Source organism: Macaca mulatta, chromosome 1, assembly GCF_049350105.2.
Source record: "Macaca mulatta isolate MMU2019108-1 chromosome 1, T2T-MMU8v2.0, whole genome shotgun sequence".
Taxonomy (NCBI): Eukaryota; Metazoa; Chordata; class Mammalia; order Primates; family Cercopithecidae; genus Macaca; species Macaca mulatta.
In genome coordinates, this window is record NC_133406.1 from 188,479,171 (window position 1) to 188,504,371 (window position 25,201).

General features: G+C 41.5%; 2 long non-coding RNA genes and 2 pseudogenes across 2 annotated transcripts in view; 2 read left to right on the forward strand and 2 right to left on the reverse strand.

Moving 5' to 3' along the window:
• Positions 1 to 25,201, reverse strand: part of LOC144333411 (uncharacterized) — a 45,130-nt gene that overhangs the window by 9,707 nt on the left and 10,222 nt on the right. The window lies entirely within an intron of this gene.
• On the reverse strand, positions 1,411 to 2,431 carry LOC106998687 (phosducin-like protein 3 pseudogene; annotated as a pseudogene).
• LOC106998688 (transformer-2 protein homolog alpha pseudogene) lies at positions 12,449 to 13,207 on the forward strand (annotated as a pseudogene).
• Positions 22,074 to 23,992, forward strand: LOC144333414 (uncharacterized). The gene is made up of 2 exons (XR_013402044.1): positions 22,074 to 22,402; positions 22,963 to 23,992. It is a non-coding gene; the product is annotated as an uncharacterized LOC144333414 (long non-coding RNA).

A 25,201-nucleotide genomic window follows, 5' to 3' on the forward strand; every position in this document is an offset into this window, starting at 1 on the left:
ACTGTGTCTTTTAAAAATCATTTTTATAAAAAGAAAAGCTCGGCCGGGTGTGATGGCTCACACCTATAATCCCAACACTTTGGGAGGCCAAGGTGGGTGGATCACGAGGTCAGGAGATTGAGACCATCCTGGCTAACACAGTGAAACCCCGTCTCTACTAAAAATACAAAAACAAAAATTAGCCAGGTGTGGTGGCGGGCGCCTGTAGTCCCAGCTACTTGGGAGGCTGAGGCAGAAGAATGGCGTGAACCTGGGAGGCAAAGCTTGCAGTGAGCCGAGATCGTGCCACTGCACTCCACCCTGGGCGACACAGCGAGACTCCATCTCAAAAAAAGAAAAGAAAAGCTCTGACAAACTTATACATTAAAGACACAGCCGAGGCTGGACCAGTGGCTCACGCCTATAATCCTAGTACTTCGAGAGGCCGAAGCTGGTGCACTGCATAAGCTCAGGAGTTTGAGACCAGCCTGGGCACCATGGTGAAATCCCGTCTCTACTAAAATACGAAAAAAAATTAGCCGGGTGTGGTGGCACGTGCCTGTAATCCCAGCTACTCGGGAGGCTGAGACAGGAGAATTACTTGAACTCAGGAGGAGGAGGTTGCAATGAGCTGAGATCACAACACTGCACTCCAACCTGTGCTGGACAGAGTGAGATTCCAGCTCAAAAACAAACAAATAAATACATAAATAATTCTGAATAAAATTAATAACTTAAAAGGCAAAAGTACAAACACAGTTCTCAATTTCCTCACATGTTCAATAAAGAAACTGGTCTAGAAAATCTCTTAGTTTCCTATGACTTCTAAAATTGAGTTTGAGTATTCTATTTGTTGGTGGTTGCTGTTCTAATAAGTTACAACAAACATATATCCCAAACATTCATACTCTCCTTAAGTGATTAATTTACTTCCCAACATATACCTTAATTAATTTTGAAACAACCTACTTTACAATATACTCTAAGTGCCTGTGTCCTCTGTCTTTTCAACCTTTCCCTTTTATGGTCTGTAAACATCCTCAACATCTTTTGATAATGAACATTAAAACCTCTCCTTCAACCCTACATTTCCCTCTAATTACTGGCCTTTCACCTTCCTTTCACAGCCACATTCTTTTAAAAGAAAAACATTACTGACCCATCTTCTTACTTTCAATCTACTAAAACTGCTCTACCTAAGGTCATCAATGACTTTCTAGTTGCCAATCCTAATAGACACCTTTTTTTAATTATTATTTATTCACATTTATTTAAAACTAAATTTTTTTTATAGTTATATGTCAAAAAATAGTGACTAGGTTTTATGGCTTACTTAAAATATAAATGAGGAAAACAGAAATGTGCCACACCAATAGCTGATTTCAATTTTTTTTAGAGGAAATACTATAATTTAAAAAAAGAGTTCCAAAATATTTAACAGAATTTCCAGCAATGATTATTTCCAAAATGTAAAGATTTGAAACATAATTTGTACAAAACTAAAAACCAGAAGAATTCATTCTTACTTTTTCCTTGTTTAAAAAATACAGACAATTTGTCACAAGAAAGTTTGACATGTGATAGCAGCTGCAGCCCCAGTGACCCTCAGAATCACTGTCCCTCTTCACGGGGACAGAGCATTGCACTGAGGACAGCAATACATCTTTGATTGGCTTCCAGGTCCGTCTTAATTGCTCCAGATTCAGACAGTTTTCACTAGAAGAGTTTTCACTGAACAGTTTCAGGTTCATGCTGCCAAACACCAGAGGACCAATAAACTGAGCCTTGATATCTCCAACCAGGTAAACAAATATCATGGGCAGATTTCTATCAGGATAACTGGGTATGCAGGTTGTTGAAATGGCTTTGATAAATTTGACATCAGGAAACTTCCTGGCAATTCCACTGAGGTGCTGATTTATCAGGGCACAGAGGGGAATTCCTTGTAAAGGTGCAAGATGACCCACAAGCCCTCACCGGCTTTGATAACTTCTTGAACAGAATCCTTCCCTGAGATCTCCAAAACTTCTCCAAATTTATTATTCAGTTTAGTTGCGTTCCACTCAGCCAGTCTCTGCCGTCTATACATTTCAATAGCACGCACATCCTCTGCATAAAACTCGTCTTCATGATCCTCCAGCTCTTCCAAAGTCATACCTTCCTATGTTGTCATCACTGACTGCTGGACAATGCGCTGCTACTCTTCTGCCTCCTCTTCCAATTCTTTCAGACTTTCTTTGGGGGGTAAGATGCCCTTTTTGTGTAAGATGTCATTCCATTCAGTGTCTGCATTGCGGTCCTGCATCTTGTTTCCAATCGCTCAAGCCAGTTGTGCTCCCTAATAGACACTTTAAATCCTTCTTATTTAGCCTATCCACAGGAACATTCCTTTTTAAAACTCTCCTCCTCTGCTCCTATAAAAACGTGATAGTTTCTATTGATTTTCCTGTACTTTTCTTTCTGTCTCCTTTTGTGGACTTTATTCCACCGTGTCACTTAAATGTGACCTTTTTTTTTTTTTTGAGACACAGTCTTGCTTTGTTGCGTAAGTTGGAGTGCAGTGGCACAATCTCAGCTCACTGCAACCTCCACCTCCTGGGTTCAAAAGATTCTCCTCCCTCAGCCTCCCAAGTAGCTGGGACTATAGGCGTGCACCACCACGCCCAGCTAATTTTTGTATTTTTAGTAGAGACAGGTTTCACCATGTTAGCCATGCTGGTCTCAAACTCCTGACCTCATGCAATCTGCCCACCTCAGCCTCCCAAAGTGCTGGGATTACATGCATGTGTCACCATGCCCAGCCTTAAATGTGACTTTTATCCAGTCTCATGTTCTCTCTCATGACCTCTTCTCTCTTCACTCTACATGGTTTCACTGGATGATCTCATTCAACCTTGTGGCTTTAACTACTCCCTAACACCTAGCATATCTTCTGCACTCCATCTCCTCATCTAAGCCTGAATGATACACTCCATCATCCAAACCCAGACATTTAAGAACCACTCTACCCACCAATCAATCCTAACAATTCAAACCCTAAATCTCTCTCGTGGCCAGGCACAGTGGCTCACATCTGTAATTGCAGCACTTTGGGAGGCCACAGAGGGAGGAGTGCTTGAGCTCAGGAGTTCAAGACCAGCCTGGGCAAAAAGGGAGACCCCGTCTCTACAAAAAACAAAAAAATTAGCCAGGCATGGTGGCACATGCCTGTGGTCCCAGCTACTCAGGAGGCTGAGGTAGGAAGATTGTTTGGGCCAGAAGGTTGAGGCTCCAATGAGCCATGATCACACCACTGCACTCCAGCCTGGGTAACAGAGCAAGACTCTGTCTCATAAATAAGTAATTATCTCTTGAATCCACCCCTTCCTATCCACTCTACATGTTGCTACTCTAATTTATATTATCTTCCCTGGCTTTGTTTTCTTCAATAGTTTCCCCCAATGATAACCCTGTATCCATTCTGGCCCTTGTCCAACCCATCTGCTACACAGACAACAAAATAATCTTTCTAAAAGCCCAAATAGGCTGGGCGAGGTGGCTCATACCCGTAATCCTAGCACTTTGGGAGGCTGAGGCAGGTGGATCACAAGGTCAGGAGTTTGCAACCAGCCTGGCTAATACAGTGAAACCCTGTCTCCACTAAAAATACACAAATTAGCCAGGTGTGGTGGCAGGCGCCTGTGGTCCCAGCTACTCAGGAGGCTGAGACAGGAGAATCACTTGAGCCCGGAAGGTGGAGGTTACAGTGAGCCAAGATCGCGCCACTGCACTCCAGCCTGGGTGACAGAGCGAGACTCTGTCTCAAAAACAAACAAAAAAAAAGCCCAGATATGCCCAAGTAGCCTAAAGTGTCATCATTTCCGTCAAGCTTTCCTTGATCTCTCCAGATGGAATTGATCATCTTCACAGAATTCGGTGTATTTACTCATTTACATATTTGCCTTCCCAACTAGTCCTCTAATTCCTTGATGGCACAGATGTCTTATTCCTTTTTCTATATCTAGCACTTAAACATGGTCTTGAGAGAGTACATGGGTCATGTATTGGACAGATCTCCCAGACAGAAAATCAACAAAGAAACATCGGACTTGGGCCGGGTGCGGTGGCTCATGCCTGTAATCCCAGCACTTTGGGATGGGTGGGTGGATCATGAGGTCAGGAGTTCAAGACCAGCCTGGCCAAGATGATGAAACTTCATTTCTATTAAAAAATATAAAAATTAGCCAGGCGTGGTGGCTCATGCATGTAATCCCAGCTACTCGGAAGGCTGAGGCAAAAGAAGTGCTTAAACCTGGGAGGCAGACGTTGTGGTGAGCCGAGATCGTGCCATTGCACTCCAGCCTGGGCGACAAGAGCGAGACACCATCTCAAAAAAAAAAAGAAACATCGGACTTAATCTGCACTATAGAACACCTGGACCTAATAGATATTTACAGAAAATTTCATCCAATAACTGCAGAATACATATTTTTATCTTCAGCACGTGGATCGTTCTCAAGCAGAGACCATATGTTAGGTGACAAACAAGCCTTAAAACATTCAAAAAACATGGAAATAATATCAGGCATCTTCTCTGACCACAAGGGAATAAAATTACACATCAATAACAGGAGGAATTTTGGAAACTATATAAACACATGGAAATTAAACAATATACACCTGAATGGCCAGTAAGGAAATTGAACATTTTATTGAAACAAATAATAATGAAAACACAACATGCCAAAATCTATGGGATACAGCAAAAGCAGTACTGAGAGGGAAATTTATAGCTATAAGTGCCTACATCAAAAAAGAAAAACCTTCAAATAAATAACCTAATGACAAATCTTAAATAACTAGAAAAGCAAGAGTAAACCAAACCCAAAATTAGAAGAAGTAATAGAGATCAGAGAATAAATGAATTTGAAAATTAAAAAAAGGAAAAAAGAAAGAAATGAACTTGAAATGAAAATAATACAAAAGAGCAATGAAACAAATGTCAGTTTCTTTGAAAAGATAAATAAAATTGACAAACCTTTAGCCAAACTAAGAAAAAAAGAGAGAAGACTCAAACGAAAACAGAGATGAAAAAGGAGACATTATTACTGATACCACAGAAATTCAAAGGATCATGAGCGGCTACTATGAGCAACTATATGCCAGCAAATTAGAGTAAACGGGTCAATAAGTGTTGTTAAATGAATAAATGGTGCAATGGATTTACAAATAATAGTATGTTCATAAATTAATGTTGTAAAAACTAAGAGGAAACAATTATTACAGCTTAGAATTATCTGACAAGACGTCCCGAAAAGCTTTGAACTGAATATTAAACAAGGATAGGAAGAATTTTTTTTAAAACAGCAATAAATTTTTTCAAAATCTTCTTAAGTAAAATCTGCAAAAGGTCAAAACGAATTACTGGCTGTTTCAATGTATATAACTGTTACACCATATAACAAAAATATATTTCTGCAGGAAAAAAATTGAGGTTTACTGATTGACGAATCCATTCAAAAAACATATTAGCTTACTATAGGCCTAGATCAAGTTGAAAATAAGAGGACAGCAAGGAGTTAGGGTACAAATACTTCATAATAGCAAGTTTTGGGGTCAAATCTCATTACAACATAATTACAATAAAAATCTCCACATAATTCATATTTTTATAAATATTCACTCAACCAATACTTGAGCACCTGGATACTGTATTCCTTGAACAATCAAGGGTACAGATTAAGCCCTCTACTATTATAACATTTTAAAATAATTAAGTCAGTTAAACACTCAGTGGAGTTTATCTAACAAGGTTGTTGAATTTGAGTATAAGCACTGGAGATGAAAGAGCAAGTAAACAGGCAAAACCCGAGCCCTCAGAGATTACATTCTAATGGATGGAAATGAATGATAAACAAGATAAACGTAAAATATATGATATGCTAGATGATGTGTTAAGATGAAAAATAAAGAAAGGGAAAGGAAAATTTGAAGGTTACAAATTTATTTTATTTTATTCAGACAGTGTCTCGCTCTGTCACCCAGGCTGGAGAGCCGTGGCACAATCATGGTTCATGGCAGCCTCGACCACCTAGGCTTAGGTGAACCTCACATCTCAGCCTCCCAAGCTGGGAGTGCATGCGTGTACCACCACGCCTGGCTAGTTTTTTCTATTTTTTGTAGAGATTGAGTTTTACCATGTTACCCATGCTGGTCTCAAACTCCTGGGCTCAAGCAATCTGCCTGCCTCTGCCTCCCAAAGTGCTAGGATTATAGGCCTGAGTCACAGCACTCGGCTGGGGGTCATAATAAGGCAGCCAGAGAAAGTCTCACTGAGTCACATCAAGATCTGGAAGTCAGGGAGTAATCTCGAGAATTCAGAGGAAGGTAGTTAAAAACAGAGGGACAGCAAGAACAAAGCACAGATTAAGGGAGGCAAAGAGTAGCAGATGATGAAGGAGTTTCCAGGGGGGTCAGATTAGGGTTGGCCAACTGCCACTTATTTCCAGCAAAAATCAATACAGCAAAATTTCAATACATTAAAAGAAACCTGATGCCTCATCTAGAATTTGCTTTTAAAGAATCTAATCTGGCTAGGTGTAGCTCACACCTGTAATCCTAGTACTCTGGGAGGCTGAGCACAAGGTATTGCTTGATCCCAGGAGTTCGAGACCAGCCTGGACAACACAGGAAGACCCTGTCTCTACAAAATAGTAAAAAATGAGCCGGGCACGGTGGTGTGTCCCTGTGGTCCCAGCTACTTGGGAGGCTGAGATGGGAGGCTTGTTTGAGCCTGTGGTCAAGGCCACAGTGAGCCACAATTGAGCCACTGCACTCCAGCCTGGGCTACAGAGCAAGACCCTGTTGCCAAAAAAAAAAAAAAGGGGGGCCAAGCACAGTGGCACATGCCTGTAATCTTAGCACTTTGGGAGGCCAAGGCAGGCAATCACCTGAGGTCAGGAGTTCAAGACCAGCTGACCAACAGGGTGAAACCCTGTCTCTACTGAAAATACAAAATCTAGCCGGGTGTGGTGGCGTGCACCTGTAGTGCCAGCAACTCAGGAGGCTGAAATGGGACAATTGCTTGAACCTGAGCAGCGGAGGTTGCAGTGAGCTGAGATCACACCATTGCACTCCAGCCTAGATGACAAAGAGAGAGACGAAGAGGAAGAGGAGGAAGAAGGAAGAAGGAAGAAGAGGAGGACGAAGAGGAGGAATCTAATCTGTAACACAAACTTGTTTATATTTTCAAATTTGCTTTATGACAGATTTTAATGAGTTTTCTTAAATAATGAGTATACTAAAAGAAAGCAGTCCCTCTTCACTCCCAAGGAAGCCCCAAATTTCACACAGAAACCACTCTATGATCTACACAATGACAAAATGCATATAATACTATAATGCAACTTACTTCTAACTCCTTTCAAGAGCCTGCTGAAAATATTTCACTAATCCTAAATTTATTTTCCTCTTCTCCAAAAAGCTACAGAAGCAAAGATTTTTGCTGCAAGCATCTCACAGGATCTAAATGTTCCAAAGATCAACTGTGATTCTGCTGTCCGCATGCTGAGAGGTCATTGCTTTGGACCTGGTATCATAAAGGCTCTCTTAAAGTTATCTTTAGTTCATCTGCTTGTTGCTGTGACTTTGTTTGGATATGCAGAATCAAAAGTATTACTGTACTCTTTATTGGCTTCACATCAAAATTAAAGCACTGACAGTTGATGATTCGTATGTGCTTTCTGATGAGGTGCTTCTGAGAAGTGGGTGTCCTGTAACCAACATGTGGCAAGATTTTTATATGTTTTTGTACTCTACAAGTGACTGTGGCATCATTTCTCAGGGTAAAAGGGTAGGTTATTTTTAGATCTATGCTAATATTCACCTCTAGAACATGACCAAGGCGACGATTCATATGTATCTCATGTACTCTAAGTGAGACGGGTCTTCATGGCAACCTGCAGTTTCATTTATCCATCCAAGGCAGGCAAAATCACTGGCTTCTCCCACTTACCAAGACTACTATTGAAACATTATCAAGTGCTTGAAATCATGCTTCAAAGCTTAAAACGTATTTTTCTTATTTATCCACCAAGATTGATGAGGTCAAGGAAGCACCTAACATTAGATCATTGCACATCCTATGCCTCATTTTATCTTCAACGGGAAACAGAAGGTGAGCTATGTAATGTGATGCACAGAGCAACTGCAGTAGCCTGAGGACTTAGGAACAAGAGGCCTAAATTATAGCAATCCTGACAATGGCAGAGTTCTTACTGATATCATGTGTTTGTATTAATCTGCAACTTTAATAAAGCAGACATTTCTTTTTATGACTCCTTTTGAAAAATGTTTTTAATTATATTGGAATCATATTCAATACATAATTTTTCTTAAGCTAAAGGGAATTATTTTTTATAAAGATCAATTGCTACATTTTTTAAAAAAGATTTGTTCAGAGTAAAGAAGTATGAAAGGCAAGCCTTAAAACTTTTTTTTTCTTTTCTTAAGATCTGGTGTCACCCAAGCTGGAGTGCAATGGCATTATCACAGCTACTGCAGCCTTGACCTCCCCAGGCTCGGGTGATCCTCCCACCTCAGCCTCCAGCTGGGACTACAGGTGCGTATTACCATGCCTGACTTTTTTGTTTTTTGTAGAGATGGGACCAGATGTTGTCCAGGCTGGTCTTGAACCCCTGGTCTCAAGCAATGCTCCCACCTTGGCCTCCTCACACTGGGATTACAGGCATGAGCTACTGCACCCAGCCTAAAACTTTTTGTTTTTAATCATCAGGGTAGAATTAGTACATATGAGCAAACAATAAAGTGTTCAGATGAAAAACCATGAAGGGTACAGATTAAGCACTGTATTATTAAAACATTTTTAAATGATTAGATCAGTTAAACACTCAATAGTTTATCTAACCAGGTTGTTGAATTTATAAAAACTTTTAAACAGGCTAGGTAATCTTATGAGGTAAAGTTCAGGTTGCAACATTCAAAGAAAAAATGGGATGAGTTCAGATTACTCCAGTGATTCTCAAAGTGTAGTCCACAGACTCATGGGAATCCACATCTTAGTATGTATGCCCTTTTCACCATGCTGACAACTGGAGCGAAAGTGCAATAGCAATGATGGGTAGGACTGCTTGCACCTTAGCACCAATCAAGGCAGCAATACCAAACTATACTGGTAGTCTTATTCTTCACTGCCATGCACTCTCAGTTGTTCTAAAATGTCAGTTTCACTTGATTGATGAAGCAATAAAAATTATTAACTTTGTTAAATCTCAACTCTTGAGAAAAGTCTTTTTAATATTCTGTGTGACAAAATGGAAATATGAAGAAGGCACTTCTACTGCATACTAAAGTGTGACAGTATGCAAACTCACCCCTTTTTCCACATAACTATTGTTACTTCAAAGAAAAGAGGGCATTAAAACAGAACACGAATAGCAGAAGGAGATTCAAAGAAGAGGAGCTAATAGGATACAAGGTATGATTCCAATCCTCCAATAATTGATGACACAGTCTAGAAGACAAAGTTTGCTATTATTATTTATATGCCCATCTCTTCAATGATTGTTCTGACAATTTCAATCACTTTGCTATGTTCTAGGAACTATGCTGACCACTAACTATTGAAATCAACCTGAAATAGTAAACTTTTCTGCCAGAAGAATCCAGAGTTCTAAGCCAATGGTTCTAAACTCTTAACAGCAAAACCTCTATTAATTGCAGAATCCCAGTAGGAGCTCACAGGAAAGTGCTCTGATTGAAGCAGCATATAGAAAAGTTCAGATACACACATTCCATAAACTTGCCTTCTATCTCCCATTTACCTATTCTCAATGGTGATTCTGCAGGCCATGTAATTCAATCATATTTTTCCCCAGGTCTCAACTGATTTATTCTGTTCCCTTCTATACACACACATGCATGTACACATGCAGGTACACACACAACACTCCCTCACAGACTGTTCAGGGGTCCCATTATCCTTCCCCTTCATTTCTCTAATTCATATTGAAAGATCTCAATGAGGCCCCTCCACCAAATCACTTGCCTTTTTCTAATGATCTTTCTTTCTTGTCTAATTACACTGATAGTTCCTCCAAAAATGGTGAAGGTGGACATTTTCTTTTGTTTCTGACTTAAATAAAAATTCTTTCAGTATTTCACCATTAAGCCTGATGCGAGTTTTTTATTATATTTATATAATTAAAAACAAGACAGGCAGTGGTTCCTTAACATTATTGTTACTATTATTCAATACCAGCCTACTCTCTGGATTTCTTTTTTTTATTGTGGTAAATATACATATTTACTGTTTTAGCTATTTTTAAAAGTGTGCAATTTCATGGCAATAAATATGTCCACACAGTTGTGCAACCACCACCTCCATCCATCTTCAGAACTTTTTCATCTCCCCAAACTGAAACTCTCTACGTAATAAACAGTGATTCCCCATTTCCCCTTCCCCACAGCTTCTGACAGCCACCATTCTGCTTTGTCTCTACAAACTTCCCAATCATATTATTTTATTGCTAAGATTCTCAAATCCTGAAAGGCTGAGTCATTTTTCCAAGATCACCCAGCTGATTACTGGCAGATAAAAGCCAAAAGCAAGCACTTACTTAGAAGTGAAAGCAGCAATCATCTACAGCCAAATAGCTTCATTTCCTTTTCTGCTTCAATGCCTTGTTAGCCTTGGTCTGGTGGGTATCTGCAAAGGATGGATGGATGGATGGATGGATGGATGGACGGACGAACAGACAGACAGACAGATGTATAAAGATATATACTCATTGTCAGCTGGGCCAGTGGCTCATGCCTGTAATCTCAACACTTTGGGAGGCTGAGGCGGGCGGATCACTGGAGGTCAGGAGTTCAAGACCAGCCTGGCCAATGTGGTAAAACCCCATCTCTACTAAAAATACAAAAATCAGCTGGACATGGTGGTGCATGCCTGTAATCCCAGCTACTCGGGAGGCTAAGGCAGCAGAATCACTTGAACCTGGGAGGTGGAGGTTGCAGTGAGCCAAGATCGTGCCACTGTACTCCAGCCTGGGCTACAGAATGATACTCCATCTAAAAAAAAAAAAGATATACACTCATTGTGTCTTAAGCAATAAATGTAGAAATTCAGTCTGGCAACATGGTGAAAATCCGTCTCTACAAAAAAAAAAACCAACAAAATTAGCTGGGTGTGGTGGTGTGTACCGATAGTCCCAGCTACTGGGGAGACCGAGGTGGAAAGATGGCTTGAGCCTAGGAGGCAGGGGTTGCAGTGAGCAGTGATTGAGCCACTATGCTCCAGCCTGGACAACAGTGAGACTCTGTCTTAAAAAAAAAAAAAAAAAAAAGTAGAAATGTGGGTCATATTCAATATGGTCAATTTCTAACAGGCTGAACAGTGTTGACTATAAATATCTATCCATCTGAAGGCACACTGCAAATGGCATGGCCTACAGCTTGATTCTTGGACTTATCCTATTTAACATTTTTAAAAAAATAATTTAGATGAGGTCTCACTATGTTGCCCACACTGGTCTTGAACTCCTGGGCTCAACTGATCCTCCCAAAGTGCTGGGATTACAGATGTGAGCCACCGCACCTGGTCCTGTTTAACATTTTTATTAATGATTTGGATGTGGCCATTTACGGTACAATGAAATATGTGATGGAGATAAAGAAAATTATGACAGCTGAATCTGCTGGATCAAAGAATCAGTATTCGAAAGATCTAACCAAATTAGAATATTAGAATACTAAACTAAATCATCTCTTACAGACCTAAACTAAAAGAAAATTAATAAATAAAAATAAAATAGGTCAGCACCATTTTGCTGGAGCCTGCAACCGAGTGGGAGTGGAGTGGAGCGGCCATTGTTGCCAACTCTTTCCTCTCTCCCACAGTTCGTTCAGTGGGTCGATTAGGCCATCAGCCCTTGAGCCAAGACTTATCCCTTATTTAGTTTTGGGGAGCGCCTCATTGACATAAGTGATGTAGAGAAGAACAACTTCAAGGGCATAATGTTCATGAAGAAATTGAAGAGCTTTTTCCAAGAATGCGGAAGATAAATCAAGATAAAAGAAGGCTAATGTAAAGTATTACAGATCAGAAAGTTAAAATTGAATGGGGGAAAAATTAAACAAAAGATTGGTCGGATAGAAGCACTTGAATTTTTTTTAAGGCTATTTTGAATTGTTTGAATTGGGGAAGAATACACAAAGTACAAAAAGCGAAAAACTCAAGAATGAAGAGAAGTAGAAAGTAAGAGTGAAGTAGAATTAAAAGAATCTGGAAGAATAAATGGATCCTAGATTAAGTAAATGAGTCTCACTCTCAGTCAAAATCTCCAACAGGAACTCCTGCTCATGTAAAATTGGAGAGACGGTCAGGATCTCACAGTCCTTCAAGTGTTTCCAAACACTCTGAATCCCATTCTCTATCAAGATCAAAATCAACGTTGAGGTCAAGGAGGCATTCTCATCGACGTTATACACTCGATCCAGATCCCACTCTCTCTGACAGGAGATGATCTTGAAGTAGATCATATACACCAGAATACTGGCAGTGAAGGAGCCAAAGTCATTCTCCAATGTCTAACCAGAGAAGACATACTGGCAGAAGGGCAAATTCAGATCCCAACACTTGCCTTGGAGTGTCTGGCCTTAGTTTGTACATAACAGAGAGAGATCTTCGTGAAGTATGTTCTCGATATGGACCTTTGAATGGTGCCAATGTGGTTTAAAATCAACAAACTGGGTGATCTCGAGGATTTGTTTGTATATTTTGAGAGAATAGATGACTCAAAGGAGGCTAAGGTAAGGGCAAATAGAACGGAGCTGGATGATAGAAGAAATTCGGGTAGATTATTCTATAACCAAGAGAAGGCACACACTTACACTGGGCATCTACACGGGCAGAACAACTCATAGTGGTGGTGGTGGAGGTGGTGGTAAAGGTGGCAGTGAAGACGGTGGTAGACGTTCAGATTCTCACTATGATAGCGGGTATGATTGTGGATATGACAGACATGAAGACTATGATTATCAGTACAGAAGATAATCACCTTCTCCTTATTATAGTCAATACAGATCACAATCAAGATCTCATTCCTACAGCCCAAGACACTATTGACAATGAAATGGTTGCAATGAAGGACTTTTTTTCTTCTTTATTTTCTTTTTTCTATCTCTTTTTTTTTTTTTTTTAATTCTGGATTTCCCCAAGCTTCTGATTCTTCCCACTCTTTAAAAAAAAAAAAAAAAATTGGTTTATTTAGTATCTACATTATACTCCTAAAGATGTAACTGTTGTCATTTTGAGTAAACATCTTGAGTAGAAGAGGAACCCTAGTGTTATGCTTCGTAAATTTTCTTTTTTTGCTTTTACTAAGAAAAACTCCTAGCTAATCAAGTAAGAAATTATCTTTTTAAAGCTTCTTTTGTGTTAGATATTGTATTAGAGATCCACATTTAGGAAGAACTCCTTTTTAAACTTTCTTTTGAGGAAGACAGTAACACATGAAGTAGTTCAGTCATGTCATGTTTTCTTTTACAGCTCTTTTACAGTCAAGTAGTTAAGTGCAGAAAATTTGAAGCTGTAAAAGAAAACACTTGGACATTTCTTTTGAAGAATGGAATTTTTGAGCCCTAAAAATTAAGTCATTTTTTAGAGATGAAAAACTTGTGGATTCCTATAAAACATGTATTTAAAATACGTCTGTTAAAACCCTGGCTGGGCGCAGTGGCTCACGCCTGTAATCCCAGCACTTTGGGAGGCTGAGGCGGGCAGATCACGAGGTCAGGAGATCAAGGCCATTCTGGCTAACACAGTGAAACCCCGACTCTACTAAAAATACAAAAAAATTAGCAGACGTGGTGGCAGGTGCCTGTAGTCCCAGTTACTCGGAAGGCTGGGGCAGGAGAATAGCGTGAACCTGGGAGGTGGAGCTTTCAGTGAGTCAAGATGGCGCCACTGCACTCCAGCCTGGGTGACAGAGTGAGACTCCGTCTCAAAAAAAAAAAAAAAAAAAGGAAAAAGAAAAACGTCATCAAAATCATCCTAACAATAATACCTAACATTTGCTTATTACATGTGGCAGCCATGGAGGTATGTCGCTGATATCAACCTTTATGAAATAACTTTCCAACAAGCTTCTAGGTGCACAGTTAGCTGACAGCCTCCTACTGCAGTCCCTTCAGGATGCCCAGCTTTCAAGCTGAAGTCACACTCTTCCTGGGCAGCCCCACCCAATGACTGCTCATAACATAGGAACTAAGGCCTGGCATTTCTGTCCAATGCAGGACTCCTTTAATGAACAATTTTTGTTTGAGTCTTCACTGTGTTGTCTGAAACTCTGTCAGACCTGCATCTCACTCTGAGACTCTCCCTGACAATTGTGCCCCCTCTCCCTTTCCTTTCACAGAAGTCCTCTCCTACCTCATGTATCTCTTATATTCCTGTCTCAGCAGCTGCTTCCTGAAGGACTCAAACTGGCACAGCTGGTACCAGAAATTGATTGAGAAAGCAGAAGGTAAGACAGGGCTTAGGAACTAGGTAACTTATTGCCTGACTGACAATGAAGATCTCATCCCAGGTAGTACGTGAGGCATGAGAGGCCCTGACACAAGCTGGTGGCCCACCTGTTAACACACAAGTTGTGACTTGGAAGAATGTTCCCAGAGATGAACACTCAAACTGGTATAAACATTCAGATATTTGGGAAGGGGAACACAAAATATACAAGAACAATAGAGTTGGCTAGCTGTTAGACTGCCCTGGCTCCCTAGAAAGCAGCTAACAAACTGAAAACTAAGTGTGAAGGCCAGAGGGCTCTTTAACAGCTCACAAACAGGTCCTTATCACCTACCATGGAAGGCAGTAAAAGATGAAGAACAAACTCTGGATGGCTACAGACCACTGCTTCACGATGACTGAATGCTCAGCCAAGGCAGGCTTGTTATGCCAAGGTCAGGATCCTGGTTTAGAAAACCCAGAGGCCTGATAGACAAGTTAGGAGATGGGCCCCCAAAGATTGTCATTTCCAAATCCTTTGAACTCAGGGATGAGTTAGCACTCCCTGCTGTGCAGAAGCACACTTCAGAGGTCTGTCACCTGCAAGGCAACACAGGGGGTCCCTAAGGATCTGTCCCTATCTGTGTTCTTGGATGCCATGATAATAGCTAGTGCTAACCCTGCCAAGGACATCTTGGACCTGATAAGGGAGAACGGAGACTATAATTCCCAAAAGAATGGCAAGAATTACCCAGTATAAGTAAACGAGCAGGACTGGCATAAACCACAGTGCTAGATTTTCAAGGTGCTTAATCAAGAAAGCAGGGACATTAGACTAAGGTCAAGTTTACTGGTTGAAAGGGGGGCTGTCTCAGGATATGAGAATTAACACTGTGGCAGGGACCTGGGAGATGGTGTAAACTTGCTGTCAGGGTGGCTCCTAGGAGTCTGGAGAAAATGATGGCCCAAACTAATTGAGGGTGAAATGACTGAATTGACATAGCAGAGAGCAGTGGACAGGATTAAAAGGCTCAGGAAAGTGGATATGATAGAGTTGTGTACACCACGGGAGGAGAGAAGACCATTCATCAAAGCCATCAGGAATATACTGATGAGAGAGGCACCAGCATCACTAAGAAGCTGAGTGGTGGCACTCCTCTAAAGGAAAGGCTCATTGATAGCAATAGGGGACAGGTAGTGGCACTTAAACACCAGAAGCTAGTGAACCGTTGCCATTATGATTCATGTCGAAAGACAGCCAATAACACTTAACTTTCAGGGAGCCATGGAGATAGTTAAGAGAATATGGTGCAGGCTGGGCACGGTGGCTCATGCCTGTAATCCCAGCACACTCTGGGAGGCTGAGGTGGGTGGATCACCTAAGGTCAGGAGTTCAAGACCAGGCTGGCCAACATAATGAAAACCCCGTCTCTACTGAAAATACAAAAATCAGCCGGGTGTGGTGGTGGGCACCTGTCATCCCAACTACTCGGGAGGCTGAGGCAGGAGAATCACTTGAACCCAGGAGGTGGAGGTTGCAGTGAGCCGAGACCGCACCACTGTACTACCGCCTGGGCAACACAGTAAGACCCTGTCTCAAAAAAAAAAAGAAAAAAAGGAAAAAAAGAGAATATGGTGCCATAAGGAAAAAAACAGGTAGTCAAAATCATTGCTGCTTAATGTATATAATCAAAACAAGGCAAGAATTGAATAAGCAGGAGGCTGAAGGTGATTGCACCAATAAAAACCTACCATCCCTTTCCCAGTTCCTGAACCTGGGCCAGTTTTCAGATCTAGACTCATACATACATATGTAAAATTATTCCCAAGTCCATCCCCAAAGGAACCTATGGCCATTTACTCAGGCAACTATAAAGTGGAGAAAGGAAAATACCCATCCCCTGGGTGTAATCAAAACCAAAATTGTGTACTGGGGAGAGATAAAGGTAACGATTAGTGTCACCTTTAAGGATCTCAAAGATTCAAGGGCAGTAGTCCCTATATATATCCATTTAATTCAAAAGTCTGGCCCCTACAGGAACCAGCTGGATCTACCACAAACTCAAACAAGTAGCAACCATGAACACATTGCCATGCTAGATGCAATATGTTTGTTACAGCAGATAAATATAGCTTTGGGTACATGGCATGCAGCCATTTGTATGGCAAATAAGTTCCTTTCTATCCTAATCAGAAAAGAGGATCAGAAACCGTTCACTTTCATGTGGAACAAACAATAAAATGCATTCATGGTTTTGCTTCAAGGCTGTTAACTTCACTCTATCATAATACAGTCTGCAGAGATCTGGACTCAAAACAGCACATAGATCTATTACGTCAATGATATATGTTGATCTTGTAAGATGAGCAAGAGCTGGCTAGCATAGTGAAGGGCTTGGTGAGGGACATGTGTTCCAAAGAGGGTAAAGAAAAACCCTACAAATATTCAGGGATCTACCATTTCAGTGAAGTTTTAAGAGTCCAGTGGTCGTAATCATGCCAACACATCCCCTCCAAAGCAAAAGACAAATTGCTGCATCTTGCATCCCTGACTACAAAAAAGGAAACACAATGTCTGGTAGGCTCCTTCAGATTCTAGAAGTAACACATTCTATACACAGGAATACCGCTGTGGCCCATATACTGGTTGACATGAAAGGCTGCCAGTTTTGAGTAGGGGCAACAACTCTGCAGCAAGTCCAGGCTGTAGTGCAAGCAATACATATGCTGTTGGAGGTACCAATGGTGGGAAAAGATGCAATGTAGAGTTTATAGCAAGGAAGAGAATCAAAATGCAGGCCCCTAGAGTTCTGCAGGAAAGCCATGCTATTAGAAAAACAGGTCCTGGTGTGCAACTGTGTCCTGTTAAGAGATAGAATGCTTCATCACTGGGCACCATGTGTCCAGACTTTCCATAATGAGCTGCATTCACTAGACTTGCCAGGTCATAAAGCCACGTGAGCACAGCAGCAATCCATTATAAGATAGGAATGGCATATCAAGGATCAAAATGAAACAAAACCAAAGGGCACAACGAGACTGCTATAAGCGGGCAGCCAAGACTTCCCTGGCACCCACCACACAAGCACCCCTTCTTCAGTTCACATCTATAGCTGTTTGGTGTATCCTACATGACCCATTTAAGGAGGAGAAAAAAGCCAAAGTTTTGCTTATAAGTAGGTCAGCTCCGTATGTGAATGCAAACTGAAAAAAACAAGTTCATTAAAGCCACACTTAGGTGTGACCTTGACAATGAAAAGGGAAAATCTTCTTAACAGATAGAACTTTGTGGGGTGCACCTGGTTATGAATTTTATGCAGAAAGAAAAGTGGCCTGGGGTGAGAATATATAGACTTATGGGCAATGGCAAATAGACTGGCCAACTGGTTAGAGGCCTTTAAGGAGAAGGACAAGGGCAAGAGGTATGGGTGAAGGCAAATGAATGAACATATGGGAGTGGATGAAAAGTATGAAAATATTTGTTTCATGTGTTAACGCCCACCAGAAAGTATCCAATACAGAAGAGCCAATGAACAGCCAAGGAGACAAAATGACTCAACTAGCTAACATCGGTCACCCAGAGGTGGCAAGACGGGGACATAAATGGAGAGGTCACCATGGCAGAAATAGAGATGGAAGCAGAGAAGGAGACATGGACTCCCATTTACCAAGGCCAACTCTGAACATCCAACCTATGAGCAACAAAGACCAACACCAACCCTCCATATAGCATTATGCCTCAGGCAGACCAACAGACTATTAAGTGGCAAGCTAACTACACTGTGCCTCTTCCATCTTGGATGGACCAATGATTGATCTTCACAGGATTAGACACTTATTCCAGGTATAAGCTTGCCTTTCCTGTCCACAGAGACCTAGCCAGTACCACTAAACATGGACTTACACAGTGCTTAATCAACAGACATGGAACCCAGCCAAGCGAATCACTTCACAGTGAAAGATTTGTGGCAGTAGGCCCATAACCATGAGCTCCAGTAGTTATATCCATAACAGCTCCATACAAAAGGACCCAGTCTTACAGAGTATTGGAATGGCCTGCTGAAGGTACAGCTAATGTATTAGCTCAGAGACAAAAATGGTGTGCTACCCTCTTGTATGCAGTACATGCACTGATTTAGAGCTAGGCTCCCAGTAAGAAGAATACATGGGTCTGAGAACCAAGAACTGGAAAGAGAAACAGCCCCTACTTGCCATCATTCTCAATGATCTACTTTGTGCTTCCTATCTCTGCAATGTGGGGGCTCTATGGCATTAGAAGTCCTGGTACCCAAAGCGGGCACACTTTTGCCAGGAGACACAGTCAAAGGTCACAATGAACTAGAAGTTACAGCTGCAGCTTGAATATTGGATATTCCTCGTGTCCAAGGACTAGAAAGCAGTAAGAGGAATGCCCATCTTGGCAAGATTAATTAACCCTCATCCTCAGGAGGAAGTAGGGCTGCTGTTACACAAAGGGAACAAGAAGGAACATGTGTGGGACTCAGATGATCCCCTAGGATACCACTTAATGCTCCCTGCCCAGTTGTGACTATGAATGGACAAATGCAACCACTCCAGTCTGAGAAAGGCATGGTTCTCAGACTCTCAGAAATGAGGGTTTGGGTCATACCACTAAGTAAACAACCAACACCAGCAGAAATGATAGCTGAGGGCAAGGGCAATTTAGACTACATAGTGGAGATGGCTCTAGAACCTTGTGGCTCTGAGACCAGCTACAGTGATGAGCCTGAGGCCTGTCTCAGTAATCTCTTTCTACATTTCCTCCCTTGGAGGAGCTGCTCTCAGAAACTGTGAAGACATGGATCTGTGCATCACAAGAAATGGACTGTAGCAGTCACTTACTTGGATCTTCCTTCAAAAAAGAACTGCCATTCAGGTACAAGGAGTTTGGTTAGCTAACAGTCTCCAGCTGCAGCGTGTCCAGAATTCATCTCAGCTTCCCAGTCATGACCATGCTCTCCTTGGGCAGCTCTAGCTGGTGACTAAACATGGTGGGTGTACTAAAATCTGGCCATTTCTGCCCATGCAGGACTCCTCTAACAGGCAATATGTGCTCTGAAGTTCCCAGTTAGGTTGACTGAGATTTTTTCAGATCTGCATCACAGACTGAGGCTCTCCCTAGCCAATTCTGCTTTCTCCCCATTTCCTTTCACAGGCATTCCACCCCATAAAACCTCTTGCGCTACTATATCCATTTCAACGTCTGCTTCCCAGGAGACCTGAACCAATATACTATGTAATTAGCTCTTTATGTGTATCTATTCATTTAACCCACTGATGTATTATTGTTAGTCCATTTTACAGGTGAGAAAACTGAGGCACAAAGAAATTATTAATTTGCCCAAGATCACAAAGTGAAAGGAGAATTAAATTTGAACCCAGTTTGACTCTGGAGCCTGTAATTTAATCACTATGCTAAGGGAGACAGGATACTGTCTTGTCATCTTTAGATATTAACAGTGATCATTCCGTGTAATTTTAAAGAGTAAAAGAGCAAAAGGATATACGCTAGAGGAAAAGCTACATTTTTGGCTAAATATAAAAAGAAATAATACTGCTAAAATTCTAATAATGTGCAGAATGAGCACCTTCAGGAAGTAATCAGGACCTATCATCTGAGAGTTCAAATAGTCTTGGATATGGTGAGGGTGAGACTTTAAAAAACAGATAAAAGTTGACCTACATCAGTAAAAGGTGTTAATTACTAAGCCCTATGTAGAAAAAAGGGGTTCCACAACCAAATAAGTTTGGGTAATACAGCCAGGCACAGTGGCTCATGCCTGTAATCCTAGTACTCTGGGAGGCCGAGGCAGGTGGATCACCTGAGGTTAGGAGTTTGAGACCAGCCTGGCCAACACGGTGAAATCCCATCTCTACTAAAAATACAAAAATTAGCCAGACATGGTGGTGCATGCCTGTAATCCCAGCTACTCAGAAGCCTGAGGCAGGAGAATTGTTTGAACCTGGAAGGCGGAGGTTACAGTTAGCCAAGATGGCACCACTGCACTCCAGCCTGGGCAACAAGAGCAAAACTTCATCTCAGAAAAAACTGGGGTAATACATAGCTGAACAAAGTTAAACAAGTTTCTTCTACTCCTTAGTCTTTAGAATACTAATGTGCATTTGCAAACTTCTACCTGAGGGATATAGTAAGCTGAAAACCCAAACTTATTTGACTGAAGAACATTTCCTTGCTCCTAGGGAACATGCTTTAGAAATCCTGGATGGGCCTGGAGCGGTGGTTCATGCCTCTAATCCTAGCACTTTGGGAAGCCGAGGTGGGCGGATCACTTGATGTCAGGAGTTCAAGACCAACCTGACCAACATGGTGAAACCACGTCTCTACTAAAAATACAAAAATTAGCCAGGTGTAGTGGCGGGTGCCTGTAATCCCAGCTACTCAGGAGGCTGAGGCAGGAGAATTGCTTGAATCCAGGAGGCGGAGGCTGTAGTGAGCCGAGATCACACCACTGCACTCCAGCCTAGGTGACAGAGCGAGACTCCATCTAAAAAAAACACATATACACACAGACACATGAGAAGATGCACACGATGAAAAAAGAGTGTGGACTTTCCAGTCAGAGATATACGAGTTTGATATATAAGTTTGAATCATGGATGTGGGCTTAAGCTTAGGAAAATCAATAAAACACTCTAAGCCTCAGTTCCCTCAGCTGTAAAACGCATAATAATACAATGATCTTATAATAGCCTTAGTAAGAGTTAGAAAAAACATATGTGAAATACTTACCAGAAAGATGGCACACTACAAGGAAGGCTTTTATATTACACAAAAAGTAATACAAAGTAAAAGAATCCAAAAAAACTCCATAAACCTGGAATCATGGAAGAACCGGATGCAAAAATAGCAGTGAGGAATGATCAGCTTGGAACCAAATCATGACGGCTATATGCCAGGTTAAAGAATCTCAATCTTGCTTTTTAAACATTGAGCAGAAATTTCCAAGAGTGACCTCACAATAACTTCAAAAATAATTTACCTCAGCTACTACTACTAAAAAAAAAAAAAAAAAAAAAGGGACAATTATCACCGGAATCACAAAAAGGCCTACATGATGTATTGTGAAGTTTAAGTTTCAAACTGGCAGTGTTTTATTTTAATTACATTTTAGGGATTGTTTCTCCTGCTCAATTGAAAATGAAAAATGGAGACTAAAGTTTATATAAATCCTGACAGGATGTTTTGACAAAATTTTGACATTGCTTGTTCTATCTTTTTTTTTTTTTTTTTTGAGAAAGGATGTTCCCCTGTTGCCCAGGCGAGAGTGCTGTGGCGCGATCTCGGCTCACGGCAGCCTCCCCTCCGGGTTCCCAGGTTCAAGCGATTCTCCTGCCTCAGCCTCCTGAGTAGCTGGAACTACAGGGGCCCACCACCACGCCCAGCCAATTTTTGTATTTTTAGTAGAAACCAGGTTTCACAACATTGGCCAGGCTGATCTTGAATTCCTGACCTCAAGCAATCCATCCACCTCGGCCTCCCAAAGCATTGGGATTACAGGCATAAGCCACCGTGCCCGGCCCTATCTTATCTTATCTTATCTTATCTTATCTTATCTTATCTTTCTATCTATCTATCTATCTATCTACCTACCTACCTACCTACCTATTTAGAGATGAGGTCTCACTATTGTTGCCCAGGCTGGAGTGGAGTGCAGTGGCTATTCTCAGACATGATCCCACTACTGATCAGGATGGGAGTTTTGAGCTGCTCCATTCCCATCCTGGGTCAACCTGGTGGTTTCCCACTTCCAGGAGGTCACCCCCTCCCAGGAGGTCACCATACTGATGCCAAACTTAGTGCAGACACCAATTGGCATAGCACACTACAGCCCAGAACTCCTGGGCTCAGGCAATCTTCCTGCCTCAGCCTCCCAAGTAACTGGGACTACAGGCACATGCCACCACACACAGTCAATGTATTTTAACAAAGAGAATTTTGATATAGACTCTGTTGGGCTATGAAACAAATCATAAAAACATGTACAATTTACTCTTTCTTCATTTTAATAAAATGAAATCTCACAGATAAACACCAAACCTTAATCATTAAAGGTTAGGAAAGAACCAAACCATATTGCAAACAGAAATGCATACTTTTTCATTAATCCTACCAAAAAGGCTCCAGAACTGCTGTTTTTTTAACTTTATATGGAAATTATGCCATCCAAAGGAACTAAAGGATTGTATAATAAACCAGAACAAGAATTTCAGCTCAAAATCACCACTATAGGCCGGGCGCGGTGGCTCACACCTGTAATCCCAGCACTTTGGGAGGCCAAAGCAGGTGGATCACAAGGTCAGGAGTTCAAGACCAGCCTGGTCAAGATGGTGAAACCCCATCTCTACTAAAAATACAGAAATTAGCTGGACATGGTGGCGGGTGCCTGTAATCCCAGCTACTCAGGAGGCTGAGGCAGAGAATTGCTTGAATCCAGGAGGCGGAGGTTGCAGTGAGCCAAGATCATGCCACTGCACTCCAGCCTAGGCGACAGAGTGAGACTCCATCTAAAAAAAACAAAAAAAACAAAAAACACCGCTATAGATTCTAAAAGTGAACTTCAGCGGGAAAATACCGTGGGTGATCCACTGCATGTAGAATGAAGGTCTAAAACTTGCACTTTGTTTACTCTCACAGTGGTTCCCTGTAGTATTTCCTAACCGGTTTGAAAAAACTTTAGAAACATTAGCAAGTAATTACTGCTGAGTTTGAACTATGTCCTAAAAAAACCTCATAGGGAGGCTTTAATACCTTGAATGAGTAACCAAAACATTGGGTGATATTCTACATATAAGACAATCACATTTGTATTTATATAAAATTATGTATCATTGAGAGGTAATGGCGAGTCTTAAAATCTGTCATGCCTGACTGCCTAGAAATGTTAATATGAAACTGGACTGTAAATTTTTAGAAATGCTTCAGTAAAGAAAAACTAAACTTAGACATTACAATTGCCTTTTCTTAAGAAATATTCGTATTGCCTGGGCACAGTAGCTCGCCTGTAATCCCAGCACTTTGGGAGTCCGAGGCAGGCGGATCACAAGGTCAGGTGTTCAAGACCAGCCTGGCCAACACAGCGAAACCCCATCTCTACTCAAAACACAAAAATTAGCAGGGTGTAGTGACAGGCGCCCATAGTAAAAGCTACTCGGAAGGCTGGGTCAGGAGAACTGCTTCACCTGGGAAGTAGAGGTTACAGTGAGTCGAGATCACGCCACTGCACTCTAGCCTGGTCGACAGAGCGAGAGTTTATCTCAAAACAAAACAAAACAAAAAAATTCATGTTAAGGCTGGGCACAGTGGATCACGCCTGTAATCCCAGCACTTTGGGAGGCCGAGGCAGGTGGATCACTTGAGGTCAGTTCAAGACCAGCCTGGCCAACATGGTGAAAGCCCGTCACTACTAAAAATACAAAAATTAGCCAGGCGTGGTAGCGCGCACCTGTAGTCCCCACTACTAGGGAGGCTGAGGCGGGAGGATCGCTTGAACCAGGGAGACAGAGGTTGCAGTGAGCCAAGACTGAGCCACTGCACTCCTGCCTGGGTGACAGAGCAAGACTCCATCTCAAAAAAAAAGAAAGAAATATTCATATTAATAGAAGACAACCTTTTATATAGCTGAAGTCCTCACACCACCATTCCTATCACCACCCAATGTGGTTAATCAGTTCCATCCACCAGAGTTCACTGTTTACTAAATAGGAAACTAGAAAGTTTACAGCTATTTTTTGTTTGTTTGTTTTTGAGATGAAGTTTCGCTTTTCTTGCCCAGGCTGGAGTGCAATGGTGCAGTCTTGGCTCACTGCAACCTCCACCTCCGCAGTTCAAGCGATTCTCCTGTCTCAGCCTCCCAAGTAGCTGGGATTACAGGTATCCACCACCATGCCCAGCTAATTTTTGTATTTTCAGGAGAGATGGGATTTCACTATATTGGCCAGGCTGGTCTTGAACTCCTGATCTCAGGCTATCTGCCCAACTCAGCCTCCCAAAGTGCTGGGATTACAGGCATGAGCCACCGTGCCTGGCCTACAGCTTTTATCCTCATGCCAAAAACATTCCTTATCATCAAAGAATCTGGCAATGTATCTGCAAGTAAAAGCTTCAACAATTTACCTAATGACTGTAAATAAAAGTTATTAACCAAGAGCATGGTGGCTCATGCCTGTAATCCCAGCACTTTGGGAGGCTGTGGGTGGATCATTTGAGGTTAGGAGTTCCAGACCAGCCTGGCCAACATAATGAAACCTCACTTCTATTAAAAAAAACATTAAAAAGTTATGAACCACCAAAAGAGCCTTATATTATCACTTCACACTCACTAGGATGGTTATAATCAAAAAAACAGATAACAAGTGTTGGTGAGGATGTGAAGAAATTGGAACCTTCATACAATGCAGGTGGGAATATAAAAAGGTGCAGCTACTTTGTAAAAACAAGCTGATAGGTTCTCAAAAGGTTAAACATACAGCTACCATTTGGCCCAGCAATTCCATCCCTATAAATACCCAAGAGAAATGAAAGCATATTTCCACACAATAATTTGCACATGTATGTTAACAACATTATTTATAGTAGCCAAAAAGTAGAAAGAGCCCCAACTGATAAATAAATAAAATGTGGTATTTCCATACAATGGAATATTATTCAGCAATAAAAAGAAATGAAGTGGCCGG